At 40.3% G+C, this 22,420-nt stretch overlaps 1 protein-coding gene across 12 annotated transcripts in view; it reads left to right on the forward strand.

Annotated features, from left to right (window-relative positions):
• diaph2 (diaphanous-related formin 2) overlaps positions 1–22,420 on the forward strand; it is a 569,879-nt gene that overhangs the window by 250,811 nt on the left and 296,648 nt on the right. The window lies entirely within an intron of this gene.

The raw sequence follows: 22,420 nt of genomic DNA on the forward strand, positions 1-22,420 counted from the left end.
GTTGCAAAGCTGAAAATCTGAAACTAAATAGAAAAATCACAGAATACTCATACAGTTTGTGTGGAAACTATTAACATTTCCAGGTGAGGGTGTCTATAAGTAGAAGGCACGAGAGTGTTGAAGATATTTGAGGTGTGAACCTGGGTATTAAAGAAGGCATAGTGCATTGGATTGCTGAAGACACTGAAAAGGGCATTCTGCTCAAGATGACCAATAAAGGTGGAGCTTGGGTTCTGAGGGATCAGATTGAAAAGAATGAGAGCAAAACTGCAGGATATAAGACCGAAATGGTTAAGAAACCTTTTGCTTCATGGTGGAAATCAATCTTAGTTGAGCAGAAAAGAACAGATATTTGATATGGATGGTCTTGTGTCAGAGCAGATGTGATAAAGGAGGAGAAACTTCCAGTTGGCTAAGTAGGAATGTGGGTTAATCATTTATCCCCAGAAATGGTAATGTGTTGTTGAAGAAGGGAGGAGAAGAGTAGATGATGGGCAGTGTGAAAGTGAATAGGTGAGTGATGGTTGGAAATTGCAAGCAAAATTAATAGTTTTCTCATTCTGGACAAGAACAGAACTTCAATAATACAATCATAAATATGGATTTCTATCACAGCAGCTTTTTTTTGGGAGAAGTGAATGAGATTAAAGGAGAAGCTGTTTGGTGTAAGAGCAAGGAGGTCCATGTGATGGAAGAAGGGAACATATTTGGCTCTTGTCCACAGAGGTCCAGATAACCTTCAATGACGGACCATTTCTGTTCCCTGCCTTTTCTGACATTTTGTGATATATTTGGGTGAGAGAATAGCCTGTATTTTGCAAGGAAATATCAGCACTTCCTCCCGCAGAGGATGTAAAATTGAGTACAATGGGGAAGTAATTAACATGTATTACATTTATTTTATTCAATGATACATATTATAGTTGAATATAATTAAAACATTATTATGAAGACCACAAGGCATAATCCAAATATGACCATGTTGGTTTGGGGTCCACCACTTCCAATCTCAGTGGCCTGGGATTAAAAGCATTCTGGAAATTCAATTAGGTTCAATGCTGTCAAATTCACCTTGCAGCTATTAAGTCAGACACAATTTGACTGTTGTTAGTAGGTGTTGACTTGGGAGAATCCATCAGAATCTTCAATTTTCCTCTTGGCTTGGACACTCATGATTGAGGCGTTCATCTCAATCTTTTCATTGTCTTCTCCCCATCATTATCAATATCAAAAGAACTGATTTGTGGCCAGCCAGCATTTGTCCTCATCCATAGGATTTCTGATTTCTGATTTTCCTGGTCCAAGTTGGGTACTGGGTGTTGAATTTTTATTTGAATGACGTAATCACTGATTGATGATGCCCATGGTTAATGAGGCTTAAAGTTGTGGACCCACAACCAACATGGTCATTGTTTTGTTATGCCTTGCAGTCCCCTGATTAGCTACACACCTGAAAGCCTTAAATATGATGTTTAAAATGTTTTGTAAACCACCTCCAATCCTTGTTCAATATTACAGAGTATTTTGACAATTAAATCATATGATTGAAACCTTCCACAGTGCCATCACCCAGTGATGGGAAGCATTAATAATATTTCAACTTATTTTGTTTGATTTTTGTTTCCTAACTCAGTTGCTTTTGAAATGAATAATCCCAATATTTTACCAGGTACCTTGAAATTGCCTTCAGATTTGGTTATTTCATATTTTATCTTTTATTAAATTGGTAATTTAATTGTTTATTGATAATGACAACAGTGGCAAAAGATTTCAGCATGCAGCAAGGCAGCTGAGTTTTAATCTTCTGTCGCTATCTTAATCTTAAGTTTCTGTCTATATCTTCATCTTAAGTTTCACTTTTAGATGAAAAAGAATCCTCGTACTTGTGGACATTCTTCCAGATGGGAGGAGGCTGAAGAAAGTGTGGTCAGGCTGGGATAACTCTTTTAATATGTTGGCTGCGTTTCAAAGGCAGAGGGAAGCATAAATGGGGAAGAGGGGGGTTCAGTGTAATGGTCAGAGTGCTACAGAACCATTGAATACTACAGGACAGAAACAGGCCCTTCAGCTCATCTAGTCCATGCTGAACTATTTATTGTGTCTCTCCAGGACCACAGCCCTCCAAACCCCTCCAATCTAGTTGATCTTTTAAATGTTACAATCAAGCGCACATTCACCACCTCCATTGGAAGTTTCACCTCATGTTCCACTTGAACATTTCACCTTTTACCCTTAACCCATGTTCTCTATTTTTTGTCTCACCCAACCTCAGTTTAAAAAGCCTGTATAACCTTCCATTTTTTTTTAAATTTCCATCAAATCTCCCCTCACTCTCTGATGCTCTAGGGAATAAAGTCTTGATCTATTCAACCTTTCCCTATAACTCAGCTCTTCAAGTCCTAAAAACATCCTTGTAGAGTTCTTTATTTTTATTGATGTGTTTCCTGTAAGTCGTGCCCAAAACTGCACACGATACTCGAAATTTGGTCTCACCAATTATACGATTTCTGCACAACATTCCTACTTTGTGCTCAATACTTTGATTTATGAAGGTCAACGTGCCAAAAGCTGCCGTTACGGCCTTATCTATCCTGTTACAGCTTCACTTTTCATTATTTACTCTTATGCTCTACATTCACTAACTGCATCACTTTATTTCTTTTTGCTACACTGTCCGATCCTTCAACCATCCTTTTGCCTTTGTAGATGCTGCTTGACTTGCTAAGCTCTTCCAGCAGTTTTTTGTTTGCTGTTGATTCCAGCACCAGCTGTCATCTGTGTCTACAAATTCTATGGTCTTTGCACCTTGCATTTCAAAATAACAAAAGGAACTTTGTTATTTGTTGCCTGTAAATATTTTAATAAAGTGCTTCAAGTGCTAAATTTAACAAAGCATAAAGTGATTTTCTTTATTTCATCTGTTTTCATTGTATAATTGTTTTCCTGACTGATAAAACATAAAGTATAACATGGGAGAATGTAACTTGTCGCTGAGGCTTTAAGGTTCCTTTATCATGCCATCCTGTGGAGAAATGTTCCATTTTAGCTCAGCACATTGGATGATAAGTTCAGGAATAAACCATAAAAGACACATTTATGGCTTCAGCAAACAAAACTGCAAGAAATTCATGCAGGAGTGGCATTCACTTCTTGTAATTGCTTCATTTCAGCCTAGGGTAATTTTGACTTTGCTGATCATATAAAGCAGTTAATAATCAAATTGTCTACCATTAGTCATTTCTTGAAGTTTATGATTAAGCATTGCAAGAAAGATCTGTGGCAATAAAAAAAAACAATTCAGACTATTTTCAGTTCAACATTTCATCATTTTTTAGTGTCGCATTGGGAGGTGGCATGTAGTTTTTCAGTATAAAACATAAAAGGAGAAAATAGAAGATTATTAATAAATTCTGGAAATAACAAAAAATAAATATCCCTAAATGCTGGATACACTGCAGTAATTCACTGATTATCTAGAAAGGAAAGAGGACTGGCTATGATTTTAAGTGTATACCCCTACATAATACTTGTTGGCCAGATTTTAGTCAGCTAAAATTCTGTTGAACGAAAGATATGTGACGGATTACTGGAGCAGTTTTGGTGCAATTCCAAATCTACTCTTGGCCAGCTACACACAGACGAAAGCAGGAAAGTTGCTTTATTGGGCAGTAGTATTTTATGTTTACTCATGTTTCAAGATGCATCCTTACTGCCAAACTCAATATTTGTTGCCCATTATTAATTGCCTTTAATGTTAATCAGATACCACTTGGAATTCACAAATAGAAAGTACAGCAAGTCTTTCTTGGATTAATGTAAGAATGCTTCAACTTGAGCCAGAGTGTAATGTCTGCATCGACAATTTAAGAGAGGCAACGATTGACAACTGGCAGAAATTGATGTAGCTTTTCTGGTAATTATTACTGGACAGGCGACCAGTCTAGTCTGTCCCACGGCCCTCCATGATATTCTCAGCATCCTGCATGGAAATCAGAACAAGAGATCTTTATCATCTTCAGTGACACCACACGCTTGTCCTTCAGGTATCTGATAACTTTATGATTTCCATTCTCATCCGCCTGGTCTCCCTTCATTCTAAATTACAGGTCACATATCCTGTCATACCTCATGACCTTGAGTTCTTTATAGTTACATTCACAGCATCATAATAGGACAGAGAATAATATTAAAAGCATAGCTTGGACATTTTGGAGTTTTACAAAATGGAACCTTCCTGAACCAGCCAAAGTGACACATGATAAATGCGAGTGGTGATAGCTGAAAACAACCTAATAACTGAACTATTTCTTAGTGATGTCACTTTCTTAAACCATTTCAGTCCTTATAGTGAGGTCTCTCTCGCATTGCTATTGAATAGGAAGTTTCCGGATTTTGATCATCACTGGCAAAAATAATCACGTTTCCACTGAGGATGGGGCACATTTTGAGATAAACCAGCAGTTGCAGGTGTTCCCAAGTTCCTGTTGACTTTGTACTGGAACTGTTGAGCAAATGTGCAACTGGTTCGTTGACACTGCAGTTGTTTTCAGGTCTCAACTACCTTATATGTCGGTGTGTAAGACAACCCCCAGAATTTTCACTTAAAATGTAGGTTTTAAGCTTGTATAAGACTGGCACTTACCACTCAGAGCTTACTGCCCCAATAGCCCTTTACCAACTATCTCACCAACCAGTGGAGTGATGCTGTCACAATACCTTAAAAGCACATTGCCCAGTAAAAGTTTAAATAAACATACTTTAAAATAAACCTCTGTTTGGCTCTTTTAACAGGCCATTTAAAGCCTGTACAGAGCCGACGACAGTCAGACTGGACGGATTTGACCCCGTAGGGGAGCCCTGAGACTTTGCTCTTCATCACATGTGGCAAATGGTGACTGGTAAATGCTGTTAGCTCCATTTGCTGTGCTATAATTTTAAGGTATGTTAGAAATGTTTATAATACATTCTTATTGTTTTAATATAATATCACTATTAATCCAGCTTCCCAAAAATAAGTTTCAGTGGAAAAATATTTAGTGGTAGGACCACAGGAGTTATGCCAGTGATCTTCCTTGCCTTGGGGGACACTAAACCACAGGATTTTAAAGTTCAGATTTTATACCTGGCGTATAAGACAACCCTTGGTTTAGGTGTGACATTTTTCAGGTTCAAATTCTGTCTAATACATTGTCATAAAGGGTACTTCTGCTGTATCCAACAAGTATTTTCAGAATTTTCTTAAGTCATGTTGACAGAATTGAATTGGCTTCAGTTCAGGTACTTTGATAATATCTTTGGAGGAAGCCAAGTGGTATCACCACTTCGTACTTTTGGCTTTAGGCGGAAGCAATTGCTATTTCCTTTGCACACACATACATATATGTATATATATATATATATGTGTGTATGTATATATGTATGTATGTGTGTGTGTATATATATGTGTGTATGTATGTATGCGTGTATATATATATATATATATATATATATATATAAATAAAATGGTTCCTGCCATTATTGAGGATGGGATGCTTTGGAGCCACTTCTTTCCTATAGATGTTGGACTATGAACCACCATTCATGTCAGGATATAAACAGACTGTAAATCTTGATCCGACCTGTTGGGTGTAGTGTCACTTGGTCCTGACAGTTAATGGTGCCTTTACTTGTTCACCTTACATGAAGTTGTGCGTTGCCACTTGGCCAAGTTGGCACCTTACTCTAAAGTGAATGAGGGTTTATTCAGTGTGGCTTGATTGAAATATTGAAAAGACAGATATGCCTAGCCACAAGACCTGTTTAAAATTCTACAGCTGCTGAGTTGATATATTGAGATAGGTTCTCTGGATCTGGATTAAGAGTTGGGTAACTTAATCCACGTGCCTGCAGCTGAAGTGACTGGTGTGGCTTCATTCTTTGGTTAACACAATTAATCTTTCTTTAAAGAAATTTGTCACAAAAAAGGGAATTGCTTTAAGCCCCTTTCACACTGCTGAACCTCCGAGGAAGCAGGTAAACTGATTGGGCATGCTGCACTCGGAAGCCTTTTTCACTGCAACCCTTCAGTAGTGACAATGCGAGAGCAGGTTGTACTTTCACACCGCCATAAGGTGATTAGTGAGTTAACTAGGGCCGGGTTCTGAAACATGGCCCCAACCAAGAGTCAGAGCCCAGTTGTATTTAACTAACCCTGCAAGTTTAGGATGCTTCACACTGCACCATTACTGGGAAAAGACCCGCTAAATTAGCTGGTTAACCCACACGGAATTGGCAGTGCGAAAGGGGCTATCACTTCTCTTATCTGGCACCTTTGGGAGGGAGAATGGCATGGATGGGATGACCATAGAGACGTTGGAAAGGAAACTACAGAAATCCTAATTGGAAATTTTGCCAAAATTAGATACTCAAAGATGGGACTTGATGGGACATACCAGTAATTTCCAGCAAGCTGCCGTAATAGTGAACTGATCAAGTTTAGTGATGAATGAATGTAAAATTGAAATAAATTGCACCACTTTCAGAAATTTGATTTTTTTCCAGTTACAATGAAAAATATTTGAAAAAAGTCTCCCCACATTTTTAAAAACCTTTCAACCAATTTGTAGTTTGCACTGGTGTTCCATATAACATTTTCCATTATTGCTTATATGAGATTATGTGCAAGAAATAATTAGAAAAGGAATGTGCTTGGAACTGTTCAGTGAATTTTGGAGTAACAATGTAACTGCATAACCAATACAGATATGTTTCAGAAAAAAAAAATCCATATTGAGGAAAACTGAGCAATTGAAATGCAGATTTTATTTTTAATTTAATGACAATGAACTAAATTGTGCTGAGGCTTTACAGTGAAAAAAAGTTTAATTCATTGTGCCTTGTGCAGAGTATGGATAGCAAATAAGGTTCAAAGCAGTTTTAGATGATTGAACAAGGCTTTGCTTGGTGAATGATCTTTTTTGAAAGCTCATTTTTGAATGACTTGGAGCAACATAAAAATTGAATGCATGTAATTTAAGAAAGCAATTACAAGTCTGTCTTCAGAACTGAGCATCCCATAAATTTTGCTGAAGCACTTTGAGGGAGGGTTCTCTCTTGGATTTGTACACACTTTGATATGGTACGACTGAAAGCTGGTCGGTATCAGATTTTAACAGTGATCGGTGCTTGGAATGGTTATGTAGCCATTGCAGAATCTTGGCATCTCCGTTCCTTGTTTTTGTTGTTTTAGATGGGATAGTGTGGGGGATAAAAAGAGTTGGCGATGATGTATTGAATTTATTCAGATATACAGCATCTGGCCCATGAACCATGCCACCCAAATATACTCATGTGACCAATTAACATAAACCCCATACATTTTTTTGAAGGGTGGAAGAAAACCAGAGTACCTGGAGGAAAACACACAGATACAGGGAGAATGTACAAACTCGTTAAAGACATTACAGTTGCTAATCAGAGTGGCACAGCTGCACTCAGAGAGGACTAGTGGTGGAAGTAAGAAGGTGCAAATACTCTGCTAAGCCTGACACTGTGGGGCTTCAAATTGCCACCAGGAGACAGAGGAACAGATATGTGCATGGAGTTACAGTGGTTGGAGACTTCAATTACATTACTATTGACTGGGATTTCCTGAGTGCCAGAGGCTTCGGTGAGACACAATTTAAGTGCACCCAGGAGGGCTTCTTGAATCTTCATTTTGATAAGAAGGAGGCCAGATTAGACCTTGTTTTGGTAAATGAGACTGGCCAGGTAATTGGAATTTTAAATGGGACCATATGTTGGGATCAATGATCTCTGTACCTTGTTTCAATGTAGTTATAAATAAGGATAAACTTGGACTTGTAAAAAAAAATGTACTAAGTTGGGGAAGACAAATTCTGATATTGTTAGACAGGAGCTAGGGAGCAGTAGTTAATTGGGAGACATAGTTATTGTGCAAGCCACAATTGACGTGAGGGCATAACTAATTAGAGTCCAGATTGGCATGTTATAGTGAGAAGGAAAATCGGGGATGACAAAATAAGAGAACTGTGGAAGATGAAGATGTGAATTTGGCTAAAAAGGGGAAAAACGAGGCTTATGTAAGGTTTGGTAAGGAAGTCACGTTAGAGCTGTTCAAACTTTGACCACGTGTGAAACAAAATACAGGAAGGATGTGGAGGCTCCAGAAAGGATACAGATGAGGTTTACCAGGATATTTCCTTGATTAGAGTACGAGATATGGGGAAAGATTGGACAACTTGGGTTGTTTCCTCTCTCTCTTCAGAGCTGATAGAACCTTATAAGATCGTAAGATAGTGTTATTGTTGTACCAAACCACACAAGTCATAGGTATAAAGTGAGTAGAGCAGAGGCTGAGGTATGGAGGAGAAAGTTTCAGGGAGATGTGCAAGGATAATCTTTTACACAGAGTGGAAGGTGCATGGAACAGATGACTCGTTGAAAGCAGAAACAATATTTGCCTCTGAGTCTTTAAGATACTCAAATGAAATTGAAGGGGATGTAGGGGTAATTATGAAATACAAGTAGCATAGTTTTAGTTGATTTGGAGATTGTGTTCAGCATGGACATGTAGGCCAAAGGGCCTGTTCTTGTGCTGTACTCTTCTGTGTTCCATGTGCAATGTAACAGAGTTTTAAAAAATAATAATTTTAATATTGCCATTGTGGGAATGAAGCCGGATGATGTGCAGCAGTGGTAGTATGTTTACATTTTGAATTTATAATGAATTATAACTATTGCACAATGGGTACAACAGAAATTAATCTTCTAACTTGTATAAGACCCCAGAGATTAATATTTTATTGTTAATAGTCAGTGTCGATCTAATTTAAACACATTGTATGTTTATTTTGCCGGGATGTAGAACAAAAATGTTTTAAAATGAAGTGTGTGCCTACCAAATTTAACTCTTATTTCTGATGGCAGCAATATCAGTTGGAAGTTTGAAGGTTCTTGAGTTAGACACCCAGCTCACTGGTGGGTTTTTTTTTGCAAAAGGGAAAACATGAATTTGAAATTGGCTATTTTACCAATTGTATTTATCTCCTCTGAGCATAACCTATGTCAGGAAAACAGCATCGGAGACAGTTGTGGCTCCAAGATTTCAAAATCTGATTATCTGTTATATGCAAGTTTAAATTGTGCAGATATTTTCAGACAAAAGTTATTGAAATGGCAGAATTTTTTGCAGACAATAACGTCTCTTTAATTCTACTGTTACCAGTTATATGGAGATGAGGTGAAGCAGATATTATTCTGCTTCCCGTGACTTGGGTGTATGTGAATGAGAAAACAGTGATGAAATAATGAACTACTACTTGCTCAGTAAATTTAAGCATTGCATCACAAGAAACAGATTATTTGAGCCAAATGGGGATAATCAGATCTGCCGAACAATGTCGTTGTTTTACCTGTCTTCCTTTGTGTTTCTGGTTTGTTGCTGAGAAGTTGTGCATTAATTCATTGATTGAATTGGTGGTTTAGTTTGGATATGAGATTTGCATTTCTGGTTGGCAGAAATTAGCAACTTAATATTTCTCCTTCAAAAGCCCAATGTCCACTGAGAATCCTATTTAAAATTACAGGTAAGGAGGATCAGTTGATATTGGTCAACCTGCAATATAACACAGTTGCATTTTGACTTCATTGTTTTGCCTTTAACATATTAAAAGTTTAAAATTCCACTTAAAATTCATTTGCAGGCTCTAAGTTTTAATGTTGAATTTTAATGGCAAAGTTTGGATGCATGGATCTCTCCACACTCATAACATTAAAAGTATCATTGCTGAAAAATACATGTAGATAAGAAGAAAATTATAACATGTAGCAATGTTGCATTTTATAGTAAGCGGGATTTTAGAGGAAGAATAAATGTTACATATATGTTGACCAAGGGAAAGAAATCACCCTAGAATTATAGTGCCAAATTCCTGCTTTGTAAATTACATGAGCGGTTAGTCAAACTGCTTTGACATGAAGAATGACACATGGATAAAATGCAGCTGGGCTATTGTCTGTGAGACAGTGACTATGCAGCATGAGATTTATTTGTATTTTGTTTTTGTGCAAATTTTTTTGTCATGGGAGCTGCTGTGTAAACAGTAGTTTCTGATAGCACCTGCTGCTATTCAGGGAGCATGTGAGACCTTTCTTCTGCAGAGCTTCAGTAGCCATTCTATTCATCCTTGCACAAAAGAACCGCATAAAGGGTGCATTCCAGTGGCGTTTAAATAAAGCAAAGCCACCAGCAAGAGAGTCGCTTGTAAATATTGGCCCAGTTTATCCGCAGTTGTCTGTTATCAGGTTACATCTGGAGCTTGTGTTCGCATGAATACTGCACCCTTTGTAGGCAGGTGATTTTTCAGATACACTGTAAAAATGTCTTGAGTTGGCCATTGCTTGTCAAGTTTTGCTCATAAAGTACTGTTTTGCATCTTTTGTAAAATTAGGGAAAGAAATGTGAAAGCTGTGGGGTAAAGTTACTCTGTCACGAACTTGGAATTATCTTGTGCCTTTGCAACAATAAATTTGCTATGTAACTGGAAAGAAGGATTGCAAGAATCATAGGGCAGCCTACCATGCCCTCTAAGTTGATTTCTAACTCGTAGATGACTTTAGGAATAAAAGAGCAATGACAAACTCACAATAATGTGTTGGCATTATGGAACAAAATGGACATGTTACCGGTAACTTTTTCAAAATTGCATTTATGTTTTTTGTTGCAGATTTTAAACGCGGCAGTGTATTGCTTATATTTTTTTGTTGAAATTTTATACAGTGTAATACTACTGTAATATAGACTGCTTTCTGCATTTTGGAATGTTGCCTATTTCCATTTTTGTGTCATTGTTAGATTCTGCTTCTGCCTCAGCCGGATTGGTGCTGAAGTCTTCATCCAAAGTTGATTCCAGAAAGTAACTTCTTTGACATTTGTGGATCCATTCTAGAACTGGTCAGCTCCTGTCTTCTCCCCTCTGAAAACCATCAAGTAGAATATTCATGTTCTTACTGGTACAACTCAATGTACCCTTGCTTTTGGTTCATGAAGTCTCACCCCAGAATTTAAATTACATGCCCCACTTTCCAACAAAACACAAAGTTTTGCACAGTACACAAAAGTGCTGGAGAAACTGGAGGTCATGTAGTGCATTTGGAATGCAACAGGCAAGTGATGTTTCTCAGTACAAAAACCATCACTTGGTCATGTCATTTCATGTCTGGAGCCATTGAAAAGCCAAAATCGGATGTTTTTTTGTTGATTGGTGTGAACAACAGTATCAATTTGTATTTGGTAAAAAAAATTCAGGTGGAAATTATATTGTCACATTTTTAATATCACAGTTTTAACACAATTCTTATTTAATATTTATTTTTGCATATGGATGATTTTAAATGAAAAGATGATGGAAGTTGTATTTCTTAAAAAAAAATTCACTTTGAATGAAATTTTAATGTCAAGCAGAAAATTACTGCAATTTACATGTAATTCATGATTGAATTAATACAAATACTTGCTGTGATATAGACGAGTGGTCTACCTCGCCATTGACCAGTGGCACTCATATCCACAGTGATGAAGTGTTTTGAAAGGCTGGTGCTTGATAGGCCTTAGACATGGACCAGTCAAGTATTATATCAATACTGGGCTTTTATTAACAAACTAGAGCCATCTCTAATTTGGTCAGTATGAAAGTATCTCCATCTGTTATAACAGTAGGGTGGAGTATATCTACAGCCATAGCCAATAGCAAGTGGTCAGTGTAATGCACCACCCCCATTACATCATCATATTCACCCCCCCTAAAAAAATTGACCAATTTTAATAAAATACAATAGCAAAAAGCACAAAAAATTTCAGAAGAGCAAGGGTTACAAATAGAATAAATGAGAGCAGAGTAAAAAAAAACAAGCTGCGAGCCTGAGAAAGCACACTGCAGCTATGCTCATTGGAATCATAGCCAAGATTAGAAATGGTCATAACAGAGCCTTTGTGGAGGCTTTGAGATATGAGTTGATCTATGCAAAGGCACAGATGGAGGAGACTTATCTCCAACTGAAGGTCTTCCGTCGGTAGGTGTGGCAGGGAGTGGAGAGCGCGAGGAAACATTCCCATGAATGTTTTGCTCCCCGAGCGTTTCTCGTGATGGGGAGGGTAAAGAAAGAGTCAGGACAGTGGAAGGTCTAGCAGGCTGCAGACCATGCAAGGCTAGATCCCTAAGGGAAACCGTGTCCTTTCTTCCATCAGGAAAAATAACATGAGCATGCAGTGGATTAGCATGAAGCAGTTACATACGCTTAACGAGCGGGTCAGCCTTACTGAGTCTAGTAAATTTTCTTCACAAATCTTCTCCGGGTCTAGATAGCCAACTCAGCAAGGTTGATGCAGTTTTTGCTTTTATAGGGAAAAGAAAAAGACATTGGTGAGGAGTTTCATTGGTAGATGTACAAAGCAAAGTACGGATAGAGTTCAAAGCTTCAGGCAGTACCTCTTGCTAGCGGGTGGTAGGGAGATCTTTTGATTAATCATCATGGAGTTTGCCTCGTAGCTGGCTGTTCCACTTTCGATTTCAGAAGAAGTAGAAGGGGAAGAGCCAGCGACGAGGCGAACACTGACAGATCACCGCCACGGGGAGACCCTATTCTGGCATCCATGAGGATTAATCAAAAAGTCTCCACACCACCCACTGGCAAGAGGTGCTGCCAGAAGCTTTGAACTCTATCTGTACTTTATTATAGCGTCTACTCTTTGTAGCTATAGGCTTACAATCTGGGGTTAGATTGGTAAAACAATGTGGAGGTTTAATCTTGAAGAGCAAGATCAAAAATGATAAGATCATGCGTTGGCGAATTGAACTTTCTACTTATGATTGTGACATACTCTATCGCCCAGGAAAATTGAATGACCCTCCAGACGCACTTTCTCGCATGACCTGTGCAAGTCTGCAACTCGACCATTTAAAATATTTCCACAATGAATTCTGTCGACCGGAGGTCACTAGATTTTATCATTATGTGAAATCCCTCAATTTGCAGTACTCACTAGAAGACTCTCAATCATAGATACTTCCCCGAAACCTGGAAGGCTCGAGATGGGTCAAGATGCCACCTGACCTGGAAAAGTTTTCAACATTGGCTCCAGTGTTTTGAAGCATCCATGCGAGTGAACAATGTTGTGCAAGACGCAGGGAAAATGGACCATCTTGTGGCCCTCCTCGGAGAAGTACCCTACTCCGTGGTCAGAGAGACAGCTGTCTACCAGTATTTTGTTAACAGACTTTTTATTAAGAGTGAGGTTAGGCGTTTATTGAAAGAAAAAAAATCATTGAACCCAGTACAAGTCCTTGGCGCGCACAAGTTGTAGGTGTCAAAAATGGCGTAAAACCTAGAATGGTCGTGGACTACAAACAAACTATAAACAGGTTTATGCAACTAGATGCTTATCCCTTGCGTTGTATCTCAGACATGGTAAACCAGATTGCACAGTACAAAATATATTCCACAATTGATCTGAAATCAGCTTATCATCAAGTGCCTATTCACAAAGATGAAAAGCAGTTTAACGCTTTTGAGCCAGATAGCAAACTTCTCCAGTTTAAAATAATCCCTTTTGGAATTACCAACCGTGTATCCGTTTTCCAAAGGGAAATGGATAAACTAGTAGATGCTCATAACTTGCAAGCCACCTACTCTTATCTGGACAATGTCACTGTATGTGGCAAAGACTTAAATGATCACGATCGGAACTTAAAAAAATTTCTCCAGGTGGCCAAACATCATCTGCACTTACCCTTAACAATGATGTAATGGGGGGGGGGGGGAGGGCGTATTATACTGACCACTTGCTATTGGCTATGGCTGTAAGGATACTCCACCCTACTGGTGCTTTCCCACTGGCCAGTAGCAAGCGGTCAGTATAATACGCACCCCCCCTCCCCACCCCATTACATCATCAGAGTGCTGAGGCACATCAACTGAGTGGTGACATGGATTCATTCCAATTTAAATACCACAGCAGCAGTTCTCTGGCCCAAGACAACTCACTGGCTCTATGCAAAACCCTGGACCCAACTGGACAGCAGAGATGTCTCTTTATCGGCTACAATTCAGCATTCACCTCCATCATCCCCTCAAAACTGATTAGCAAACTCCATGACCTGGGACTCAGCCCCACTGTGTAATGGCATCCTGGATTTCTTCAGAAATCAGACCTCAATTGTTATTGTTGGTGTTTGGGTTAACCTCAATCTACCAATTAAAACATGCTTTCACCAAGCGATATTTACAGTAGTGTACTCGCGATAATTCAGTAAATCTGATTATAAACAAGAAAAATGGCCTCCTGGCAAGAGGGACCCCTTTATTGATGTTGTTATTGGCATACAACAGTTCTTTGTTTTGTTTTTTTTCCATTTGCTTCGCTAAAATTTGGATGCCACCATATCTGCAGTGAGGTATTGTAAGGTAAAAACATCATGAACTGGGAATGTAGAAAGAATAACCCAGTGCTGGGCCGTAACAAGATGCAGTTGTGACCTTGTACTCTCAAGATAAGAGTGGGGATGACAAATTGATGTGCAGGAGGCTAGCAGAGAGGGACAGCAACAGTTTATTCATTGGACAATGTCATGGTATGATAATTTACTAAGTACGTATCCTGAGGTATAAAAAAAACACCACTTGCTGATAACGGCAGAATGCGCCTTCTCCAACTAACACTGTTAGTTGCAAGTGTTACAATCCGGCAATAAAGAACAAAGAACCTTGATTTTGACTCAGTCTGGTGTCTGACTCACTCATTCATGAACAAAGCAGCCCTAACAGTATTTACAGTAATATAGTTATCATTCCCTCCTTCCCAATATGGGTATCATTGTGCACCATAAACAAGTGACAAAGATATCAGGTACTGTTCACATGTTTTACTGACTGGCATAATCTATGACTGAGTATTGGAATGTGGGGCACAACTCTTCCATTCCCATTGTTGTTTCTCAGCAGCAGAGGTGTCCCTCTATTGTAAGTGCACGTTACATGTCTGACGAAATTGGTCTGTCGACTAATCATTAAGCAGCTACCATAGTTTATTTCCACACCCCGCCCCCACAACCCCGCCACTACCCTGGGATTTCCCATTCAGGGTTCCCTGATGTTTAAAGGCAAAAGAATGCAAACTGTATGAAGTGAAATATTCAGATATGGAATAAAGATGGAAGACTCAATGAAGAACTTTAGGAATATAGGAAAATAGCAGGTCTTCGCTTTCATAATCTGCCTCATTTCAGCTATTTCTTAGCTCAACTGCATTTCAATGGAATGGAAATATTGAGGGATTCCTTGTTAATTTAATGATTGCATTACCTTTGATGGTTTACATGAACATCAGTGGGTGGCTGACGCAGGCTGTGGCAGCCCCGCCGACCGCTCAGCACCTCACCAGCACTGCTTCAGCCTTTGGGGCTGTTCATCAGTGCCAACAGGTCAATACACGGCAGAGCAATGGCATCTTCCCCACCCATAAACCCCCTTGCGGCTGAAACCATTCTGGGAAACACAGGGTGGTTCCAGCTGTGTGAGGTATTATGCGTAGGGAAGACGACCGTTGCTCAGTCGCATGTTTATGATGGACGGTGCCCCGCCTACAGCAGCTCTGGACGACATACCAAGGTGCCACTCTGCATAAAAGCAGCACTGGGGCTGCTCCATGAACAGGTAAGTTTAACATTTTTATCCGCCTCTGCAGCCGGCCTCAAAGCTGAGGCCCAGCATGAAAACACCTAGAATATGCTTACAAGTGGTGCAAACCTTCTCACATGTTGAATTAATGTATGAAAGTTTCAGAAGCGAGAGAAAAAATGGGAACTGATAAATCCATTTGTTTCATAATGCCAAAAAAAAAGTTTTTTTTTGGCCTGCATTTGAATAGCTGCTAACTACTAATCAATAACATGCCATATCTTTGAAGGGTGTCAAGTAGAACATTTGATGTGGACTTAATGAATTATTGGAAATGAAACAAATTTGCTGGGAACTCTGGCGCTTAATATGCATTTAAAATGCACATACAGATTAGCAGAACAACAAAGGGTTAAGTCAGTCATGAAGGGATAACAAAAAAAAAGTCTCTCTCTTTAAGGTGGGGGTTTAGGAGAGTAAAAAGTGAACTCAACATAACTTTAGATTTACACCCTGTTGCGATCTGCTCACGTTTGTTTCCTATAAATTTTTTTGTGCCTGTATTTTCCCACGCTATATAGAGGGGCACCAAAGAAAATGTAGTCTTCAACTGATCCCAGAGGGTTTCAGGGGACGGGTCCGTGAGGCGGGTTGCATCGTCGAGCTTTGCTTTGAGGTTTGCCTGGAAGTTTCCTCTCGCTTCGTCTGACTGCAGGTTTCCAACATTGAACCTCTTTCTGGGGGCTTTATTGTTCCTGGGCTTTGGCTTGAAGTGAAGGTTGAGCTTGCAGCGAACCAGCCGGTGGTCAGTGTGGCATTCCGCGCTAGGCATGACCCTGGTGTGGAGCACATCTCGTTTGTCACTTTCTCGCACCAGGATGTAGTCCAGGAGGTGCCAGTGTTTGGATCGGGGATGCATCCAGGTGGTCTTAAGGCTGTCCCTCTGCTGAAAAAGGGTGTTTGTAATGACAAGACGCTGTTCTGCGCAGAGCTCCAACAGGAGGCGCCCATTGTCGTTGCACTTGCCGACGCCATGCTTGCTCAGGATTCCTGGCCAGGTTTCTGAGTCTTTGCCGACACGAGCGTTGAAGTCGCCCAGGATGACAACCTTGTCGGCTGTAGGGGTGCGTTGGATGAGGTTGCGCAGGTTGGTGTAGAACTTGTCCTTTTCTGCTGGTTCCTCCTGGAGGGTTGGAGCATAGACACTGATGAGGGTGATGTGACGCTTGTTTTGAAGGGGGAGTCGCATGGACATGATTCGGTCCGAGAGGCCTGTCGGAAGGTTTTCGAGTTTGGAGGCAATGAAGCTCTTGACCATGAAGCCTACACCAGGTAGGCATCGTTCATCCGAAGGCTTGCCAGACCAGTAGAGTGTGTAGCCCACGCCGCGTTCTTGGAGGCTGCCTATATCTGCCAGGCGGACTTCACTGAGAGCGGCTATGTCGATGTCAAGTCTGAGGAGTTCGTGTGCAATGAGGGCAGACCGACGTTCAGGTCGGTGGCTGTCAGCCTTGTCTAGCATGGTTCTGATGTTCCAGCATGCTAGCTTGAGTTTGTGAGCATCTTTTGAGGTAAGCGTATACAGAGCCGTTGTCATACCCACACTCCTGTTCGGCTCCGAATCATGGGTCCTCTACCGGCACCACCTACGGCTCCTAGAACGCTTCCACCAGCGTTGTATCCGCTCCATCCTCAACATCCATTGGAGCGCTTTCATCCCTAACGTCGAAGTACTCGAGATGGCAGAGGTCGACAGCATCGAGTCCACGCTGCTGAAGATCCAGCTGCGCTGGATGGGTCACGTCTCCAGAATGGAGGACCATCGCCTTCCCAAGATCGTGTTATATGGCGAGCTCTCCACTGGCCACCGTGACAGAGGTGCACCAAAGAAAAGGTACAAGGACTGCCTAAAGAAATCTCTTGGTGCCTGCCACATTGACCACCGCCAGTGGGCTGATAACGCCTCAAACCGTGCATCTTGGCGCCTCACAGTTTGGCGGGCAGCAACCTCCTTTGAAGAAGACCGCAGAGCCCACCTCACTGACAAAAGGCAAAGGAGGAAAAACCCAACACCCAACCCCAACCAACCAATTTTCCCCTGCAACCGCTGCAACCGTGTCTGCCTGTCCCGCATCGGGCTTGTCAGCCACAAACGAGCCTGCAGCTGACGTGGACTTTTACCCCCTCCATAAATCTTCGTCCGCGAAGCCAAGCCAAAGAAGAAGAAAGAAAAGGTACAAGGACTGCCTAAAGAAATCTCTTGGTGCCTGCCACATTGACCACCGCCAGTGGGCTGATATCGCCTCAAACCGTGCATCTTGGCACCTCACAGTTTGGCGGGCAGCAACCTCCTTTGAAGAAGACCGCAGAGCCCACCTCACTGACAAAAGGCAAAGGAGGAAAAACCCAACACCCAACCCCAACCAACCAATTTTCCCCTGCAACCGTGTCTGCCTGTCCCGCATCGGACTTGTCAGCCACAAACGAGCCTGCAGCTGACGTGGACTTTTACCCCCTCCATAAATCTTCGTCCGCGAAGCCAAGCCAAAGAAGAAGAACATTGTGCACCTCTTTTTTTCCTAAGCAATAAATTGTGCGCGTGTAGTTGAAGTGCGGAGCCTACACCCCTTGATATGTGATCTTTGATTGACAGTATAGTGCTATGGACAGCTGTCTTTTGCCCGGGAAAATCTGTTGACCAAGGCTCATTTTAAAAGTGTCTTTGAATGGTCAGTCAATAAGCCAATCTAGTCTTGGGGGAGAGGGGAAGTTTGTGGTTCTGTCTCCAATATACATACATAGCTGTGACTCCTTTGGAATAAACTGAAATAAAGATGAGCTTTTTCTTAATAATTGTTTGCTTGTGGATGACTCAAAAATAGAATCTTTTACAACCCTTCAATAAAAAAAACATGGGGGCTGTGGGTGTAATTAAGGCAGCAAGAGCTCATGGGCCGGAAGGGCCTTTTACTGTGTTACCCCCTCCATAGATCTTCGTTTGCGAACCCAAGCCAAAAGAAAGGATGTTTAAATTTAACACAATTAGTGGTGTAGTTCTTCCTTTTCCTGTAGCAATTCACATTGGACTTTAATTCTTTTTTTAAAACTGTCCTTCATTCATCGCATAATTAGAATTGTCATAAAGAGAAATTTATCTCAATAGTGTTTGAACTGAAAGTTGAAATAGATCCTTGAGCTGTCTCCAGTTTTACATGTTTATTTTTCCTTAAATGGAGGCACGAAGAATGCATTTTACAGCTGATGTCTGTAACTTTTTGTATGAATGCTGAATTGTTTTAAATTAAATTACTCTGATATTCCACCAAGTTTCATTGCTTGGTGGATTTGACACAAAAACTGTGCTCAAAAGTACAGTTGAAATTATTAGTTGCTTGTGCTTTACAAAATTGAAAGATGTTTTTGCAGCGCCATATGCTGCAAGGTGTTTAAAATTGAAGTGCCTGGATGAAAGAATAGAAACTAGATCAAAGCAGTTCCAACTTCCCCAAAGCTTTCATCTTCTCACTAAGAAGACAGAAAGCAACCAGTATGTGTGGTGTTATTCAGTGGTAAATGATTGTATGCAGTATATTGGAAACACTTAGACAATTAATACTGGGACAATACCAGAAGAATGATTGGAGATCTTATTGAAACTTAAAATTATGAAAAGGATATATAAGATAGAGGCAGGGAAGTTGTTTCCACTGGGAGGTGAGACTAAAAACTAGGCGACATAGCCTCAATATTTGGGAGAGTGAATCTCAAAGGAGACGAGGAGAGTGGTGAATTTGCTGAATTCTCTGTCTCAAGAAGTAGTGGAAGCTGTCTCATAAAATGTAGTGAAGACAATGTAAAGCCAGGGAGGTGGAGCTGAATCCATGGCCAGATCAATAATAATCCTATTGTTTTGCAGTTAAGGTCAATGAAAAATTGAACTAATGTTTGCCTCTTTGAATTTTTTTTTCATTTTTGCTGATCAAATATCGTTGGAATCCCTTGCTAGTAGTTTGTGAATTCTCTCTTGTGCTCATTCCCTATGGTGATGTTTAAAATACTGCTCCACGTTATGGAATTTTATTGGTTATAAAATCGGTGTTTAATCTGTGGTCTGTTTTGCTAAAAATAATGGAAATAATGGTGAACCTCTTTCAGATCCCCTTTGGTTTTGTCATTGTATGTGTTATTGTGTTTGATCAAAGAACACATAGCCAAAATGCAGATTGTTTTTTTTACCCACGGGCATGTTGTTTACTTGTGAATATTTTTTATTTCCTTCCTTCTTCACCAACTTTTTGCTCTTTAAAACCAATGAATCAGATTTAATTCTATAAAAGGAAAGTTGGTAAAAGGAAGTACATGGCTTTGCTCTGTTCATACCACTTTACAGTAGGAAAGTTGAATTGAGAATTTAAGTGACCAGTATATTAACTTGCATTTTTACAACTTGATTGCAGGGCAAATGTCTTAAAAAGTTGTGGTTTTTAGGAATATTGCAATACATCGCAATTTTTAAAACTTTGTTTTAACCATTTGGACTCTGGCCATTTTTAACCTTTTGTAATATATACTCTGGACTGGGTCCATGGGTAAACTACAGTATGAACACCAGTAGGAACCAGATGGTGATTGGGTGTAAAACCATTCCCGGGAAACAGGAACACGGAGTATATGCACTTGATGGTAGTCTCTGAAATTGGGAACACTGAGACCAAAAGGTTAATTATGCTTTAAATCTATGGGGTTATGAACAAATCGATTGAAGAACATTTTTCATTGGATCAGAAGGTGATTTGGAATTTGGTCAGGCTTTTCTTCTTTATCTCTTTACTGTGAAAATTGCCGGTGAACAATGATATCAGTGGAATTGAAACTTGGAAGCAAGATTCATCGGAGTTGCAGTACAATATCACCCTTGCCCTATGAAATTAAGAATGAATTTCTACCCAGGTGTGGTTGGAATTCTTGAACTGTTTAACATGGAAATTACCATTGTAACTGCAAATGTGATAAATTAGCATTGACATTCAGAGATTTTGAGTATTATGGTGACTTTCTGGCACTTAAACAATAACCTTTACTTTTTACAAGGTTTGTATTTGTCATTTCATAATGTTCTACAGAGGTCTTTCCTTCTGCTTTGGATCTAAGAATTAAAGTCCTTTGCAGCCTTCATATTCAGGTACTTGAGAACAAGACCTTGAACTTGGCATTGAGTTACGTCCCTTTAATTCGGAGTATTGGTTAACCTTGGGACCATCTGCTTGAATCAGCATCCATTTCTATCAAAACTTGAGAGAGTTAAAGGTAGAAAATTGATCTGTTTGATACTCATCAGTCACTCTCTACTAAAGTCATTGAAGCCTGCATTCTCAGGCTGCTGTACTCTGGGATATGCTGACTAAACAATGGAGGCTTCTCTGATCCTCTGGTACAGTGATCTTCTTCACAGCATCAGGCAATGTCTTTTAAAAAAAAATTAAAACACGTTTGCATGTTTACAAAAGGTACATACCAGTAATTTCCAAAAGAATGTACACATGATTCATGTATGACCGTCCTTATCGAGGGTACACTCCAGCTCCAGTGGTGTCCACTGGTCCCATAAGGTCTGAGAGACTGTGGACATCACTCTTCCCTCTGCAGGGAGAGCCAGACATGGAGATATCCTCCGAGGAAGTGTAAGCAGTTGACTCTAGGCTAAAGTCTCAATGTCCTCCTGATTGACTGGTGAATGGTCACCTTGACTCATCCGATGAGGAGGTCCCTGGCTTCTTCAAAAAAAGAACTCCAACAGAGCTACAACCTCTTGCATTCTGGACATGACTGGCATAGGCGACCCTTAGGATGGTAACCACAATAGCGGAACAGTGAGGGGCTCTGCAGGTGGTGAACTGTTGGCAACTTACTGGTAAGGAGCCCACACAGCCTGCAGGTTGCTGGCAGCTTGAGGTCAAAGGACTCGCACCAAGCTACGGCATGCTGGAGACTAGCTCATGAGGACCATGCATCAGAGCCAGGAGTTGCTGAGGGCAAGGAGGGCTCCTGAAGGGTCCTAGGTGCTCATCGTTTTGGAAGTTTAGATCTGGGCTCAGGTTGCTGATGGTTTGATCTGAACTGGAGTCTTGTGTAGATGCAGAGGCTGAGGGAGTGCTAGAGGGGAATCCACAGACATTCAGTGACTGTGGGTGGTGGGGGGGGGGGGTGGGGTGGGGGGACTCTCTTTTTGCTTCTCTTTCTCTGACTGTAAGGATTTCCGGGCAAAGCAAATGCTAAAGGTGAGTATTTGTTGTGTGGAAACAAAGGAGGATATCCATTTTAGTGAAGAAAAAAGGATAGTGTTTTTTAATGGTGAGCATTTGAAAGATGTTAATTTCTTGCAAAATTTACCAAGCTCTATTCAAATCAGAATTAAGAGAAAATTCAGCAGGAATATCCTTGCTGATTCCTATTTGTATTGAAAATTTCAGTCTCCTCATTGAAAGCTCTCATTTGTGCCTCCCAATGTTGTAGATAAATTTTAATTAACATCTCCGGCTCTGTCAGGGTTCAACCTCACATCCTGAATAAACTTCCATTCATCTGTATTTGACTGCCAATACTTTCCAACAATCAAACGTGAGGCACACAGCCCCTTGTCTGACCTGCCATTCAGTAAGATTATGGCTGATTGTTTACATGGGGATCACTTTCACACCCTAAACCTTCATTCTGTTCTGTGTTCAAAATCTGTTGAACAACTGAG

The sequence above is a fragment of the Narcine bancroftii genome, chromosome 8, assembly GCF_036971445.1.
Source record: "Narcine bancroftii isolate sNarBan1 chromosome 8, sNarBan1.hap1, whole genome shotgun sequence".
NCBI classification, from domain to species: Eukaryota; Metazoa; Chordata; class Chondrichthyes; order Torpediniformes; family Narcinidae; genus Narcine; species Narcine bancroftii.